Source organism: Gopherus flavomarginatus, chromosome 10, assembly GCF_025201925.1.
Source record: "Gopherus flavomarginatus isolate rGopFla2 chromosome 10, rGopFla2.mat.asm, whole genome shotgun sequence".
In the NCBI taxonomy this organism is placed as follows: domain Eukaryota; kingdom Metazoa; phylum Chordata; order Testudines; family Testudinidae; genus Gopherus; species Gopherus flavomarginatus.
The window spans coordinates 12237235-12252472 of record NC_066626.1 but is presented as its reverse complement, the minus strand read 5'-3'; the positions used below and the strand labels follow the sequence as shown (position 1 = coordinate 12252472).

General features: G+C 51.7%; 1 long non-coding RNA gene and 1 other non-coding gene across 2 annotated transcripts; both read left to right on the top strand.

Moving 5' to 3' along the window:
• The first annotated feature begins 684 nt into the window (after positions 1-684).
• On the top strand, positions 685-3458 carry LOC127030188 (uncharacterized). The gene is made up of 2 exons (XR_007768331.1): positions 685-962; positions 3393-3458. It is a non-coding gene; the product is annotated as an uncharacterized LOC127030188 (long non-coding RNA).
• Positions 3459-5809: 2351 nt separating this feature from the next.
• Positions 5810-5882, top strand: TRNAF-GAA (transfer RNA phenylalanine (anticodon GAA)). The gene has a single exon. It is a non-coding gene; the product is annotated as a tRNA-Phe (tRNA).
• The last annotated feature ends 9356 nt before the right edge of the window (positions 5883-15238 follow it).

Genomic DNA, 15238 nt, shown 5'->3' with positions numbered 1-15238 from the left:
GAAATTGGATTCAGGATTGTTAGCAAGAATTTTTGGCAAACAAAGTTGTTAAATGACAATCTAAATGGCAACACAGTACTGCTTTCATGCTTGGCTCACCCCCAAAAGCTGCAGTAGAGGAGGAGATAGGTGGAAAACTGCAGGATCCCAAAATCCACCTCTTGGGGTGCAGAGTGGCAACAGCAGCAGCAAACCCTCAGATCCAATCACACGCCAATGGGCACCACCACCAGCCTTATGGACCATGGTGAAGTTAGCACAGCATCTGATCTCAGGGACAGGGCACCCATGGAGCCACAGCAGCTCATCCTGCCCTGTGCAGCTCCCCCCGGATGAGATGGATCGCTGGCAGCTGCCAGCCTGAGGGAGAGGCGCTCCCCAGCTAGGGTGGCCAGATCCAGATGTCCTGATTTTATAGAGCCGACATTTGGGGCTTTGTCTTATATAGGCGCCAATTACCCCCACCTAGAGTGACCAGACAGAAAGTGTGTAAAATCAGGACAGGGATGGGTGGGGGTGGGGGTGGGGGTGGGGGGAGTAAAAGGAGCCTATATAAGAAAAAGACCCCAAAATTGGGACTGTCCCTATAAAATAGGGATATCTGCTCACCCTACCCCAATTCCCTATCCTGATTTTTCACACATCTGGCTAAACCCAGCCAAGCCCTGTGTGACATTCCAATCCTGGCTCGCTGCCCAGGAAGTGAGTTACTTTCACTTTCATTCCTCAGCAGACAGCCAGCCTCTCCTCCCCCCACCTATCCCCCAGCACCTCACCCAACCCAGCCCTGACAGAGGGGAGGGAGGAGAGAGAGAGGGGTGCTCCTGGGGAGGAGGGAGAAAGGAGGGGGTGCTTGCTCTGTGGGGCAGAAGAATGGATGTTATGGGAGACAACAAAGGATACTGGTTCCAGAGCCACAGCCTCACCTGACCTCAGCAAGGGGGAAAGAGTCACATTCAGAGGTGAGCTCCTTTCCCAACCCACCCCGTCCCGTCCCGTCCCCTCCCCAGAGACCCCAGCAGCCAATCCCATTCCTCAGACTGTGCTGCATGAGGGTACCACTCTGCAGCAGCCCTGCTTTTACACTGTCTGCAGAGTGGTACCCTCAGGCAGTGTGAGGCCCTACGCGGCTGCCTATTCTGCCTATGCCTTAGGACGGCCCTGGTTCCCTTGCAATATACAGGAAGGAAGTAACTTTTCACCCTGGATGGGACTTGAACCCACAATCTCTGGCTTCAGAAGCTAATGCCTTATCCATTAAGCCACTGATGAACAACTAATAAAAAGATGGAAATTCCCTCTCATAAATGCACATTCATTGCATTTGCTTCAAAGCCAAATGGCCCCTTAATGCGCCTTACAGAAATGTCTGCTTCCCCTGGCAGTGAGGCCACTGGGCAGGTCGCTGACAGAGCTGAGCACCACCTTTCTACCAGCCATCTTTAGAGAAGAACCCCACTCTAGAGTCACCCTCCCTCCTTCAGCACCTCCATGTCTGTGGCTCTGAGTGGCAGTAGGATGATTAGGGGGTGAATCAGGGGCTGGAAGGGGGGTAAGGTCAGCCTGTAAGGAGGAACCAGGTGGGGCAGACCCAGGGGGAGGCTGTGGGCTGTTGGTCGGTTGTTGAGATCCGAGATCTAGATCAAAGCTGCACAGTGACCTGACACCCAGGGTTACAGGGCAGACATAGTAACCCCCTTATTGGCCTCAGTGAACCCCAAACCCTTGTTACTAAGGGCATTGAGGAGTCTCTGTCCATTAATAACTTCTGGGATCTCTGCTGCAGGCATCAGCCACCTCCTGCCTCACAGGTTGCACTCTTGGCGCTGTGCAAGCCGCCGATGACTTTTGCACTCAAGACAGCTGTCTCTATACGTGTCTCTATGGTGCATTGAGTTAGTGCTTTTGGTTGTTAACCAAAAGGATGGTGGTTTGAGCCCACCCAAGAGTGACAATAAGTTTTTGCTATTCTCTTGCTCCACAAGACCTGCTTGGAGCCTCAAAGGCCCCCTTTTGCCACTTCAAAACCATCCCTCTTGGCCTCAGTGCTTTCAGCTGGTGGCCCGAAGAGCGGGTTGGATGCCATTCAGAAACCCATCTCCCAGCAGCCATGCTGGAGGCTTAGGCTTAATCCTCAAGGATGAGCACCAAACTTTCAGCCAGGAAAGTTTTGCTCCCCTCCAGCCTCCTCCCAAGCGGCAAGGGAGAAACTGACGAGACACGCTGGCTCAAAGATGCCTCCCTCCCACTTCCCTGTAGGCTATGCAAAGCTCTTGGCCTGCCTCATGCCTCGTCAAGAAAGTGCAGCCATGCTGCCCAAGCCTGAGTCAAGTCTTCAGCCTGGCCCGCCCCGGCTGACGGCACGCAGAGCCACGTAAGTCAATGGCAGGTCGAGTTGGGAGCCTCAGCTCTTTCCCCTGACAGCCACACAGCGCTGCCTAGCATCCCGAGAGCCTCCCTTGTGCTCTCCCACAGCAGCTGCCTGCTGGTGTGAATAGGAAAAGGGGATCAGGAAGCACTGCAGCCTCATTCCAGGACAGGAGGCCCTCACCACGCCCAGGCAGCCAGAGAGCTCCCTGGCAGGCCATCACCTCACCTCAGTCACCTCTTGCCTTGTGGTGCTCTGCTAGTCTCTGCCTCACTTGAAGGCCCAAAGGGATAAGAAACAAGCACCCATGCAGCAGAGGATGGCTTTGATCCATTAACTTTTGGGCCCAGCACACTTCCACTGCATCACTCTGCTGACTCTTCAGTCCCCTGCCACCCAGCCGCCATTATCCGGATTAGTGCCTTACGAGCTCTCGCGCTGGCAGGCAGATGCACAGGCTGCTAGGCGCTGCCCTGGTAACAGGATTTTACAGCTTATACAGGGTAAAAGGGAACTATTTGGGGTTTGGACCCCATTGGGAGCTGGGCAGCTGAGTGTCAGAGAGGGCAGCACTTCTTAAGCTGTTTTCAGCTAAGCCTGCAGCTTGTGGGGGACGAGGTTCAGACTTGGATCTGTGTTTGCAGCCGGGTAGTACGTCTGGCTCAAACAGGCTAGGTACTGAAGTCCCTAGCTGGCAGGGAAAACGGACTCAGAAGCAGGCACAGCAGGTGACAGTCCCAAAGGGGTTTCTGCGACCCACTCCGTTTTAAAATAGTGTGGTTTTTTTGCCTTCTTATCTGCGCTAGCCTCTGGGACGGAGATGATAGGAGGAGCGTTGAAACATTTGCAGCTGCAGGGGGAAAAAAAGGGAGAGTAGTATTTAAAAAGACACATTTTTAAAGAACAATGGGTAGACTCTTTCATGGTGAACCAAGCTGTTAACATTACATAACACCTGCTTTCAGTACAAGGTTGCATTTTGCCTCTGAATATCCCCGTAATAAAATTTCCCTATTTCAACCAGGTGACCATGGATGATATCGCTCTCCTGAGGATAGCACAGAGAGATAAAGAATGGATGTTGCTTGAATGCATTCCAGTAGCTTTTATTTACAAAGGTACACTCACCAGAGGTGCCTTCTCCACCATCAAGGTCCAGGAGCCCGCATTGGGAAGAGTATTGTCTCCAGAGTGATAAATAGCTCCTGGCTGTTGGGGAGAACGCTTTCTCCACTTTCCTGCTGTGCGCTACCCTCCTTCTCCTCCTCCTCATCTCCAAAATTCTCATCCGTGTTGCGTGAGACTCCCCTCTTGCAGGAGTCCATGAAAAGGGGTAGAGTAGCGGCAGGGGCACCCCCTAGAATAGCATGCAGCTCATCATAGAAGCGGCGTGTTTGGGGGTCTGACCCAGAGCGTCCGTTTGCCTGTTTGATTTTTTGGTAGGTTTGCCTGAGCTCCTTAAGTTTCATGTGGCACTGCTGTGGGTCCCTATTATAGCCTCTGTCCTTCATACCCTTGGAGATTTTGTCAAATATTTTGGCATTTCATCTTTAGAGTGGAGTTCTGATAGCACGGACTCGTCTCCCCATACAGCAGTCAGATCCAGTATCTCCCATTCGGTCCATGTTGGAGCTCTTTTGCGATTCTGGGACTCCATGGTCACCTCTGCTGATGAGCTCTGCATGGTCACCTGTACTGAGCAGCTCGCCATGCTGGCCAAACAGGAAATTAAATTCAGAAGTTCATGGGGCTTTTCCTGTCTACTTGACCAGTGCATCTGAGTTGAGAGCACTGTCCAGAGCAGTCACAATGGAGCACTCTGGGATAGCTCCCAGAGGCCAATATCGTCAAATTGTGTCCACACTATCCCAATTTCGACCCGGCGATGTCGATTTCAGTGCTAATCCCCTCATTGAGGAGGAGTACAGAAATCGATTTTAAGAGCCCTTTAAGTTGACAAAAAAGGCTTAGTCATGTGGATGGGTGCAGGGTTAAATCGATATAACACTGCTAAATTTGACCTAAACTCATAGTGTAGACCAGAGCCAAGTAAATCCTGTTCTTCTCCTTTCATAAAGATGCCTGGGACACCACCTCACACTGTGTCCCTGAGGTGTCAGGCAAACTCTCAGCACCTGAAGCCTCTGCCACTCACCTAGTGCCCCATGTCCCATAGATCAGCCATAACCCTGGCTGCTGCCCTATAGAGAGTGTGAAAGGAGCCTAGTCAGCAAAACCATGGGTGCTATGGGGCTGCAGCACTAACAGGGGAAGAAAAGGTTTTCAGCGCCCACTGGCAGCCAGCTCTGCCCCCGCTACAGGCCTTGCCGACAAGCTCCTTCTCTTCCCCTTCAGCGCCTCCTGCCTGTCAATGATCCTGCCTGCCTGTTCAGTGGGGTGCAGGAGGCATTGGGGGGGCTGACAGGGAGGAGCGGGGACAGGAAGATGTGGGGGAGAGATAGCAATGGGGAAGAAAGGTGCAGGGCGGGAAGAGATGGGACAAGGGTGAGGGATTGGGGGAAGCAGTGGAGTGGGGGCAGGGCCTGGTGCAGAAAAGAGGGGATTTGTCCCGGATCCTGCACCCCTCTAGGGCCAGCCCTGAAGGGAAGCACTGACTATTACAGTGATAATAAAACTGACCAGCATTGCAGGGGAGACTGAGGGAGATCAACACTCATCAGGTCTCTTCTCTCCCCCACGGTGAGCCAGACACTGCTCTCTCTTGGCTCTCATTCTAGCAGCTGGACACCAAGGAGCCATCTCCCCACAGCAAGTGCATTGAGTGCCCCTGTGGTGCTGAGGGGGCTGGCGCTGCTGCTGCCTGTGGGGGCTGGCAGGGGGGCTGATGTCCACACAGACTCTCAGCTGCCAGGCTGGAGGGGGCACTTGGGACCTTACCAGACGGGCGCAGTGAAGACGGAGGGTTGACAGAGCAATACAGACACTCTCCAGAGCAGGGAGCAGCATCCGCCCATGCAGCCAGACAAAGAGCATTTCCCACAGCCTGGAGCTGAGGGAGAGGTGGCAGCTGCTGTTCCAGCTCCTCGGGGACAGGCCCTATCAGCCAACAGCCACTTCTTACTCATCACAGCTAAGGGCATCGGGTTCCTATTGGGGAGGGGAAGCAGAAGCCCCACTTCCCTCCCTAAATGACACCCAGTGGAGGAATCCAGGACAACAGGGTGGGGGGGCAAGTGGTGACCAGACTCTCATTGCCAGGGTCTAGTCTAGGTCAGGGTCCAGCTCATTTTCTCCCCGTGCCACTGGCTCCCAGTCGCCTTCTGCCACCAGGTCAATCCGGGAACTCAGGCAGGAATGGGATGAGGAAGTAAGTCAAGCTGAGCAAGGCAGGGGCCACTCCCAATGACGTTCTTTTTGTGTGCAACTGCTGCAAAAACATCCAGACAGAGAAGCAGGAGGCCAAAACACTACTAAACAGCTTCTAAAGTAGCTCAGTTGGGAGAGCATTAAACTGAAAATCTAAAGGTTCCTGGTTCAATCCCAGGCTTTAGTAGGCCCTTTCATCCCTCTTTGCACAATGATGGCTTGCTCTCTGGGTGCACAATAGTGTCTGCACCCATGGTGAATCTCTGATCTTGGGCTCTGCAGTAGGAAAAGATAGTGTGGGCTTCTGCATCTGGTTGGCCCACCTGACCTTTAAGGATGAGAGCTGTCTTTCCCAACATGGCAGGAAGTGAGCGAGGTAGGGTAACCCTCAGGAATGGTGGCACAGGGCTGCAGGGCAATTACAGGCAGGGACAGCTGAGCAAGGGCAGTACCAGGGAAGATGGCAGGGATTTGGGGGCCCAGGAGGAGGTGTTTGATGTTCAGTGCCTTAGAGCAGTTGGACTTGGACATGGTGGGTGTTCAGGAAATCCACATTCATGAGTTTAGGGTAGATTGATAGGCAGAGGGTGATTGGAAGAAGGGCCTGTCTCTTTGGTCTTCCAGGCCAGGGAAGAATGATGGGGTTGGAGTCTTGTTCTTCACATTCACAGTGCAAGTACAGAAGGTGCTGGAGCTCTGACCAGGGAGGACGTTACTGGTGGGCTTTGTGCTCTGTGGCACTGGTTAGGGCTATATTAGTGTGTATGGTCCCCAATTAAGAAATGGAAGGAACTGGTTCCCTTCCTCTGGACTGTTTGTTGTTGGTGTTTTCCCAACTGTCAGAGGAAACATTTTTACAACAGGCACAGGTCTGTAGTGAGGTCAGCTTAGAGCTGCAGAGGGGGTACATCTTTCTGCAGGGACAGGCCAGGAGTCGCATTGACTGGATTTACGTGAAGGAGAGCACAACTACAGCCCAGTGCAGGGTGGTGCCAATGGACAGTTCGGATGACACAGCTCTCACCATGTGCTCAATGTGGGCAATTCCCTGACCAGGGGCGGCGTTATGTATTTTGCCGCCCTAAGCAGAGTCAGTTTGCACCTCTGGCTCTTACTATGAAGGTTGAAGTTACAATTCCCTGTTTGGGTGCACAATCTGCTTAAGCCCCCACCCAGCAATCAGGGGAAACTAACCTTGGCCACTGGGTGCCTCTAAGAGGTGATACTTTCTCCACTCACAACCACTGAGTGTAGAAAAGAAACTAAGAAAAAGGAGGAAAATCACCTTGTGTTAACTTGGGAAAACACCACAATCAGGATTCATAACACAACACTATGAGCAAAACACCAACCCACAGTGCGCTGGGCAGTGGCCTTTTACCTCAGGCTCTTAAATCCAGACACCAAAAGCTCTTTGGATGTGTCCCTCCCTTCACTGCACCTCACCCACAGCTGCTGTCCTGGGTCAATGAAAACCCAGAGTTCACCTCTCACCTCCCGGGGGGAAAGCCCCTTTCTCCCTCCGCTGTCTGGCCACGTTGCTGGCCACTTGCCGTTCCCCCTTGGCACCACTCTGCTGGCCCCTCTCTGCTCTGGGACGTCTTGTGGTCCCACCAGGAGCGGAACAGGCTCCCTAAAAGCAGGGCTGCCCAGAGGATTCGGGGGCCTGCTGGGGCAAAGCGGGGGAGCAGACATAAAAAAGGCGCCACCGACTGCGGTGCTTGTACTCACTGGGCGGCGCTTCGAGTCTTCGGTGGCAGCGGGTCCTTCACTCACACTGTGTCTTGGGCAGCGCTGAAGGACCTGCCGCTGAAGTGCCGCTGAAGACCTGGAGCGAGTGAAGGGCCCGCTGTGCTGCCAAAGACCCAGACTGTTGCTGGGTGAGTAAAATGTAAAAAGGGGCCTTTAGCCAGGGAAGGGATTCTCGGCCAGGGCTTGTGGGGCACCTGCAGGGCCCGGGGCCTAGGGTAAATTGCCCCACTTGCCCCCCCCGGGCAGCCCTGCCTAAAAGTAGAGGCCACCAGAGCCCGAACAGTAGCCCCATCCCTGCCACTCGAAGCCACGCCCCTGCCCCCCCTTCTCCGCAAGGTCCCGCTGCTATGCTGCCTCTTCCCCCCAAGATCCCACCTCCCACTCACTGCTCTCCACTCCCTCCCCACTCTCACTTGCCCTTATGGTCATTACAAAGCGGTAAGGCAGAGCCTCCCATTTTGAAAAGTCCTGGGGTGTTGTTCCTCCCTGTTCAGGCACCCCGGGGCCCTGCACTTCACACAGCTCTCCCTGATTTCAGCTGTTAGTGAGGGAGCCTCACTGCTAGCACAGACTGGGCAGTTTCTTGCATGAGAGACGCTGTCCCAGAGCAGGATTAATGCTCAGACCTGGGGATCAGTGATTTCAGATCTTTTGGTCTGCAGCAAGACTCTGCATTGAGTCTCAGTCAGCTCTGCTATTACACAGGGAAGAACAAAAGGGTCAAATGGTGCCTGGAACCCTTAAGAAGAATCCACCCCACCGAGTACCAACACTTGTCGTTACCTGTTCTCAACCCCACTGAGAATGTTTTGGGGTCACTCCTCGCCCTTATCAACCTAGGGGTCTTGGAGAATAACAGCTAACAGGTGCTCCAGTGACACAACTGGCTAGTGCACAGCACTTATAGGATAGTGCTGAGAGGAGCTATACTGAGGTTGTGAATTCAAACCTCACCTGGAGCACTAGCTTTCATTAACCAAGGGGTGTCACCCCCTCATTTGTCCTGTGGAAGGTAGAAGCCAGCCCAGGGGACACTGAGGAGGGGAGGAGACAAAAATGCCCCTTTCAACTATTACTTCCTCTCCAAAGCACAGGTTAGAATCTACAATCCTTTCCCCTGTGCCAGGATCCCTCCCCTGGCGTCTGTACTATTGACAAAGACTAAGCGACAGGGACAAAACACTCAAATCCTGCCTGGTGCGGGGAGCCAGGTTTGCTCTTCAAATTCTGTCGATGGTACATTTCCAGGCCTGGGAATGTCTCACAACATTATTTAATGGGAAGCTGCCTGCAGAACAGTGACACTGCACAGAGCTCCTGTGGAGGAGGGGTGGGAATTAGTAACATTTTGAGGATCATTTGGGAAATGAGCCTTTGCTGACAAGGTTTGTCTCTGTTCATATTTCGCCTTCAGGCGTTATGTTGAGGGATCTTTAGTATATTTTTGTGAGGTTAATAACTATCTCCTCAACTTTATTTACTCAACTTAAAAATTTGTGTCACCTGATTTTTGCATCTCCCTGTGAAAGTACAACTGACACGTGTGGCTTTCTACAGGGGGTCATGATGTTAAAGTTGGGGAATTCAGGCTCTGTACTTCTGGGAGGGGGTTTTGCTTTTTTACAGCAGACTCACTGCCAGGCAGCCTGGGCTGTTAGCTGCACCCACTGTCCTTGCCAGGGGCCCCTGCTGAACCCTGGGCGGCTGCACTGCCGTGCTGGGGTGACTCTGCGGGGGGAGAAGCTGCTGTGGAGCAATGTAGAGCAGGTGCAGGAAGGAGCCGGGGTCACTATTCACATTCTGAACTGCACAATTTTTCATATTTGGGAATGTCCAAGAACAATTCTAGGGGAAGGTGAATGCAGAGCAGTGACACTGGAGGCGTCCAGACCTCCAATGGGGGCAGCATGCAAATTAATAATGGGAAGATCATTTGCAAAACTTCACTTGTCTTCACTGACAAGATTTTTCTCTGTTCTTATTTCACATTGTGGTGTTATTTAGAGGAATCAGGATATATTTTTACTATATTCATTAAACACTTAATTTTATTTAATAAAGCCAAAAACTTAGTATCACTTATTTTTTTCTCTGTCCTAGCAAGAGTGAATTGAATTTTGTGACTTTCTGGAAAGTGCAGAGAGATTAAATGTGGGGAATTCAGTCTCTGTGTTGGCGGGCTGATGTTTTCCTCTCACAGATCAGTGCCTGTATTGAAATACCAAGAGGAATCTAAGGGCTGGTGTACGCTGGGCACTGAACTGGAGGAGCGACATTTCTCAGGGTGTGAACACCCCTTCCAAACCCATAGAGTTAAGGTGACCTAAGCCCTGATTAGATAGTGTTAAATAAAAGGAAGAATTGTTCTGCCCATGTAGCTATTAAAGGGATGGGAAAACCCCACCAGTCACTGTCTACTCCAGAGTGCTATAGCAGTGCCACAGCAGTGTTTGAAGTGTAGACAGAGTGAAACTAGATCTGGCTCCAGTTCACACTGTGGATGCTCAGGCAAATAAAGTATGTCTACACTAGAGGATTATTCCGATTTTACAGAAACCAATTTTTGGAAACAGATTGTGTAAAGTTGAGGACCTGCCACCGAAAGGCCACCAAAGACCTGGAGTGAGTGAAGGACCCATCACTGAAGTGCCACTGAAGACCCAAGCCGCTGCTGGGTGAGTAAAAACTAAAAAGTTAGGCTCTCTTCTTTAAGGCGTGGGGCCCTTATAGACGCAGGCATGGGGCCCTCTTAGGTGCAGGGCCAAATTTGGGGGAATCGGGGGAATGGGCCTAAAGCCAGCACTGGATGGGACCCCCTGGCCTGGTGACTCCCTCATTACACTGCCTGGCCTGTCAGTCCAGCTAACTTGGAAGTTTGGCCTCTCCCCATTGCCCCTGGGGACTGTCAGTCTCAGGGGCCTGATTTCCCACTGACCCTTCCCACCTCTATTGGAACTGGGAACTAGCCAACCAAAAACCCCACTAAGTTTTAGTAAAGGGCCAACAGTCCCTTACATAAGCCAGCCCCGTGAGGGTCACTGATGGCCAGAGAAGGCAGCACAAGCTGGTCCCATGGTGTAACGGGCAACACTTGGGACACTGAATCCTGCAATCTGAGTTCAACTTTCAGTGGGACCTTGTGTTAGCTTGTGGTAAAGCCCTGGAGCTCACAGTGCTCAACTTCCCTGTCTCCAGTTGTACAAGAGTGAGTCTTTTCCCTCCTGCTGGGTGACTCATCCACTGGAGCCAGGTCTTTGGCCGTGATGGCCACAATGGGTTGGGCTCTAAAACTTGCCACCCTGGTTGCTGATTCCTGCAGTTTGACCTGGTGGTTGGGATTCTCGGTGCTTCACCTGGTGCCCACAAGTTTGGTCCTTGTGCTTCCTGCCACACTTTTCCTCTGGCCCATACAGCGCTTGAAGAAAGGAGTGCCAGGGCTGGGATTAATAGTCAGGGCTTGGCAGGAGAGAGGAAGAGCCCCAGGCTGGAGCCCCTCACACCTTCCCTCCTCCGGGCACATAGAGCAGAGGCAGCCCAGCTCTGTCTGCTGGATACCTCGGCAGAGTAGGTGAGTTCATGTAAATATAGTCTGGTCCCAAAGCCTCCCCTAACCCTGGTCATCACTAGCTGTCAGGGGAGAGCTCATTCACACCTCACTTACAAATCATCATTTGAAATTCTAAGGTTGGCCAACATTGCCGAAGCTAATGCACTGACATTGTCAGCAAACACAACAGCTGGGTGAGGAAACCCGGCTTTGTCCAAACTTTCCAAACCTATTTTACTTTCTCAGGTACAAGTATTTTTCATACCTTGTATCTGCTTTTAAACTTCAATTTCCATTCAAATTTGCAACCAGTGACAACACTGGCAGAGCTGCATGTAACTACCTGACCACTGGGGGGGTGTTGGGGAAATTCGGAGGAGGGGTGCACAGCCGCCTGGCTGCGGGGGGTACAGGGAATGCCCAGTTTCACTGAATTGAGTCTCCTACTGCAGCCCCTCAGTAAGTACATCAGAGAGGAGCTGCAGTGTCTAGGCAGTGGGATGCCTGTGCCTTTAAGAGCCCAGCCCCAGGAAGCCCATGCTGAGAGGTGCTGCCTGTGGGAGAGCAAATAGAAAAGCCCCTCTGCTCCCCCCCCATTTCCAAACACTGGAGTCTCAGCCCCCTGAGGTAACTGTTACCCCTCTGCCCCTCCCTGTGCCGGGTTTAACCCTCTGGCAGTGCCTCCCCCTGGGCTTAACTCTGGCTCCTTCCCCCGTCCCTGATTTTGCCCTTCAGCCCCTCTCCTAACTCTGCCTCCAGCTGCTTGACCCCGCCCGACCAACCCATTTCCACCCCATACTCAGACCCTGGCCACCCCCTCCTCTGATTTGCTCCTCTTTGCCCCTTTTTAATACCTGTAAAAAGTAGGGGGGGCTGGCTCCCATTCTTGGCAGAGGGGAGCTGGGCACCTGGCCCCTGCCTGCCCAATGCTCAAAGTGCCCCCCATGATCTTGCAGACGTTTGCCAAGTGCTGCAGGGTCACCTGCAGTGGGGAGAGAGAATCGGTTAGGGGGTGATGTAGCCAAGGACGCCTCACCCAACACTGAGATGCAGCCACCTCTGGGGTGGGTTGCAGAAGTCAGCAAATGAATTTGCAACAGGAAACGCACTGAAAGGACTGAAGCAGCTGCAGGAGGTGGAGAAAAAGCAGGAGCCCTGGATCCCAGCCCTGCCCCTCCCCCACTCTACCTCCTAACCTCCACTCTCCTCCCAGAGTTGGGGGGAGAACCCAAGAGTCTTGATCCCCAGCCTTGCCCACCCCCATATTTCAATATGGCTCCATCCAATAGCTGTCCCCTCAAATTGCAGGGCAGCACCACAGGGCACACCAGGGACCTGCCTGTTTGCACAGGATGGGCGATGCCAGTGCCCCAGGGTGCGGAGAGATGATGTTAAGGGAGAAGAAGGCAGCAGACAGCCTCCATGACAGAGAAAGAAGTTCTAGGGGGTGCCATGCTGCAAGGAGTGAGGGAGGTTGGCAGGGAATGGAAGGATCTTCCCTCACAGCAGGTGCGTCTGTCTCCCCCACCCCCCACAATTCCTTCCCAGCTCTACCCCGACCGAGGCTAATCCCGGCCCAGCTACCAGGGTTAAATTTGGCCTGGATTCCCCAGCTGCTGGTGGAGGGGTGTGGGGCTGGGGAGCATGAGCCTCTACACCCCTTTCCCCAGACAGTTGAATGGGAACTTACCAAAGGAGCCCGCAGCACTGCTGCCTAGAGGAAACTGAGGCACCAGCCAGTGTCAGACACATCATGGCTCTCCTCATCCTCATCCTCTTTTCCATATACAACCTGGCGAGGGGAAGGGGGGTAAACTCAGGGCAGTTGCACAGTTAACCTGTGGGACTCCTTGCCAGAGGATGTTGTGAAGGCCAAGACTATAACAGGGTTCAGAAAAGAACTAGATATGATTATGGTGGATAGATCCATCAAGGTCTATTAGCCAGGGTGGGCAGGGATGGTGCCTGTAGCCTCTGTTTGCCAGAAGCTGGGAATGGGTGGCAGGGGATGGATCACTTGATGATTCCCTGCTCCGTTCATTCCCTCTGGGGCACCTGGCACTGGCCACTGTCAGAAGACAGGAGGATACTGGGCTAGGTGGACTTTGCCTCTGAACCAGTCTGGCCGTTCTTATGTCTCCCTTGGAGCAGCAGTGACACCCAGTGGCCAATCAGGGTAACACACAGAGTATGTTTCCCTTCGAGCAGCAGTGACACCTCGTGGTAATTCAGGGTAATGCACAGAAAGTGTTTCCCTTGATACAGCAGTGACACCCAGTGGCCAGGTGGTGTAATGTACACAGTGTGTCTGCCTTCTAGGAGCAGTGACACCCACGGAGCAGTCACGGTAATGCACAGAGTGTGTTACTCACCAATCTGGGTAATGCACAGAGCATGTTTCCCATGGAGCAGCAGTGACACCCAGTGACCAGCAGGGGTGGCATCAGACTCTTCTCGTTTGGTGGGGGACTGAGGTGGGCTAGACAAAAAACATTGGGGGGCTGTGCCCCCCATCACCTGGCCCCACCCTTCACGGGGGACATGCCTCCCATGCCTCTGCTCCTTCTCAGTTAAAGGCCAGGCTCATCTCCTCTCCCCCAGGCCAGGGTTTACAGCAATACAACCTTTATTAAAATAAAATAGTAAACAGGGTTTACTCTAAATAATCTAAATCTGTCCAAATTTTAGTATTACTCTAAATAATCTAAATCTGTCCAAATTTTAGTATTAATTCCAAAGTTCTTAAAGATCCCATTAACAACCAAAACTAAATGAAAAATTGAAACCAAAAACAATGCTTAATTTAAAACCCAAACATTAAGAAAAGCTTTGTTTTTTAAAAATAAAAACTAACAAATGCCATAAATTAATAATTTCAACATTTTATCAAAAAGGTGTGCTACAGCAGGATGATAAAATAACATCAAATAAATAAGCCTGACCACTAAAAAGGAATTGAATCCTTGAATACTGGCCAAATCTGTATAAAATATGCAGAACTATTTCAAAACTGGTGTTGCAGGTCAGCCATTCGAATCCAGAAAATGTCAATTAAAAGCTCCATTCCAACTAAAAAAAAACAGAACAACCCAATAAACCAGAACGGTCACAGCCTGAAACAAACCTACACAGAAGCAAAATTAAATCTGTGCCAACGTTGGAACAAACGATGTAAATGTCTAAGTCTAACTTCTTGTTTCTTGCTGGAGGAAAGTGTTTTGCATCCCAGTAACCAGGCTGTCACTGCAGCTTTCCTTTCACTAAATAAGATTTTTACCAAATATAAATTGCCCTCAAATTTCTCTAAGAGAAAATGAAATTGTATCTTTGCACTAATATCCCAAGTGTGCAAGTCCATCCCCTCAGAGCAGCCCCACACCCTGAGCCCAGGGGAGAATCCCAACTGGTTTGTGCATTTGTAACCCTGGGGCCTGAAGCTGATGAGAGAAAGGGAAGTGAGCCATCTTGGTGCTTTCTGATACCACCCGCTGGGAGCACAGGGAACTGACTGAGCGACGTCCTGGCTAATTTTCACCTTGTTCTCCGCCAGCAGGCTCCACTGGAGAGCTCGGGAGTGACTTGACCATGGCAGCACTCTATTTACATATTAAAAGCCGGCATTTTGGGGCCATTGGGGGTGAAATGTGAGTACTTTTGGGGTTGGGACCCACATGAGAAGATGTGGAAAAACTGGAGAGAGTCCAGCGGCGGGCAATACAAATGATTAGGAGGCTGGGGCACATGACTTAAGAGGACCTACAGGCCATATCCTGTATGTTAAGCTAAGGCAAAGTGAGCATATCTATATTGTGACCTTTTACTCAGAAAGCAAAGCTGACCTGTATCTTGTTACTTAAATAGATAAGTACCCACACCTGTCTAAGACCTTTACCTAGACCAATCGACAATGGAGAATGGCATAGGGTTTTTTTTTCAGTATTATACCCACAGACTTAACAGGTACACCACAGGGGAACTTATGTGCATATGTACGTCATCAACACGCACAAACATACTAGCCTGTGAAGTAAGCGTACCCTAATGTTTTGTGGGTGAGGAATGAAATTTGGGCACAGGAGGAAGGATTTCCGGCCCTTGTGCCCTATAAAAGAGGTAACCCACCTCGCTAGAGCACTTCACTCTATCATTCTGACTTACTTCCTCCACTCTCTCTCTATCTACTAGCAGTAGGCTGTACTTGTTCTTAAACTTTAAGTTTCAAGGGAACTATGCTAAGCTCCGTT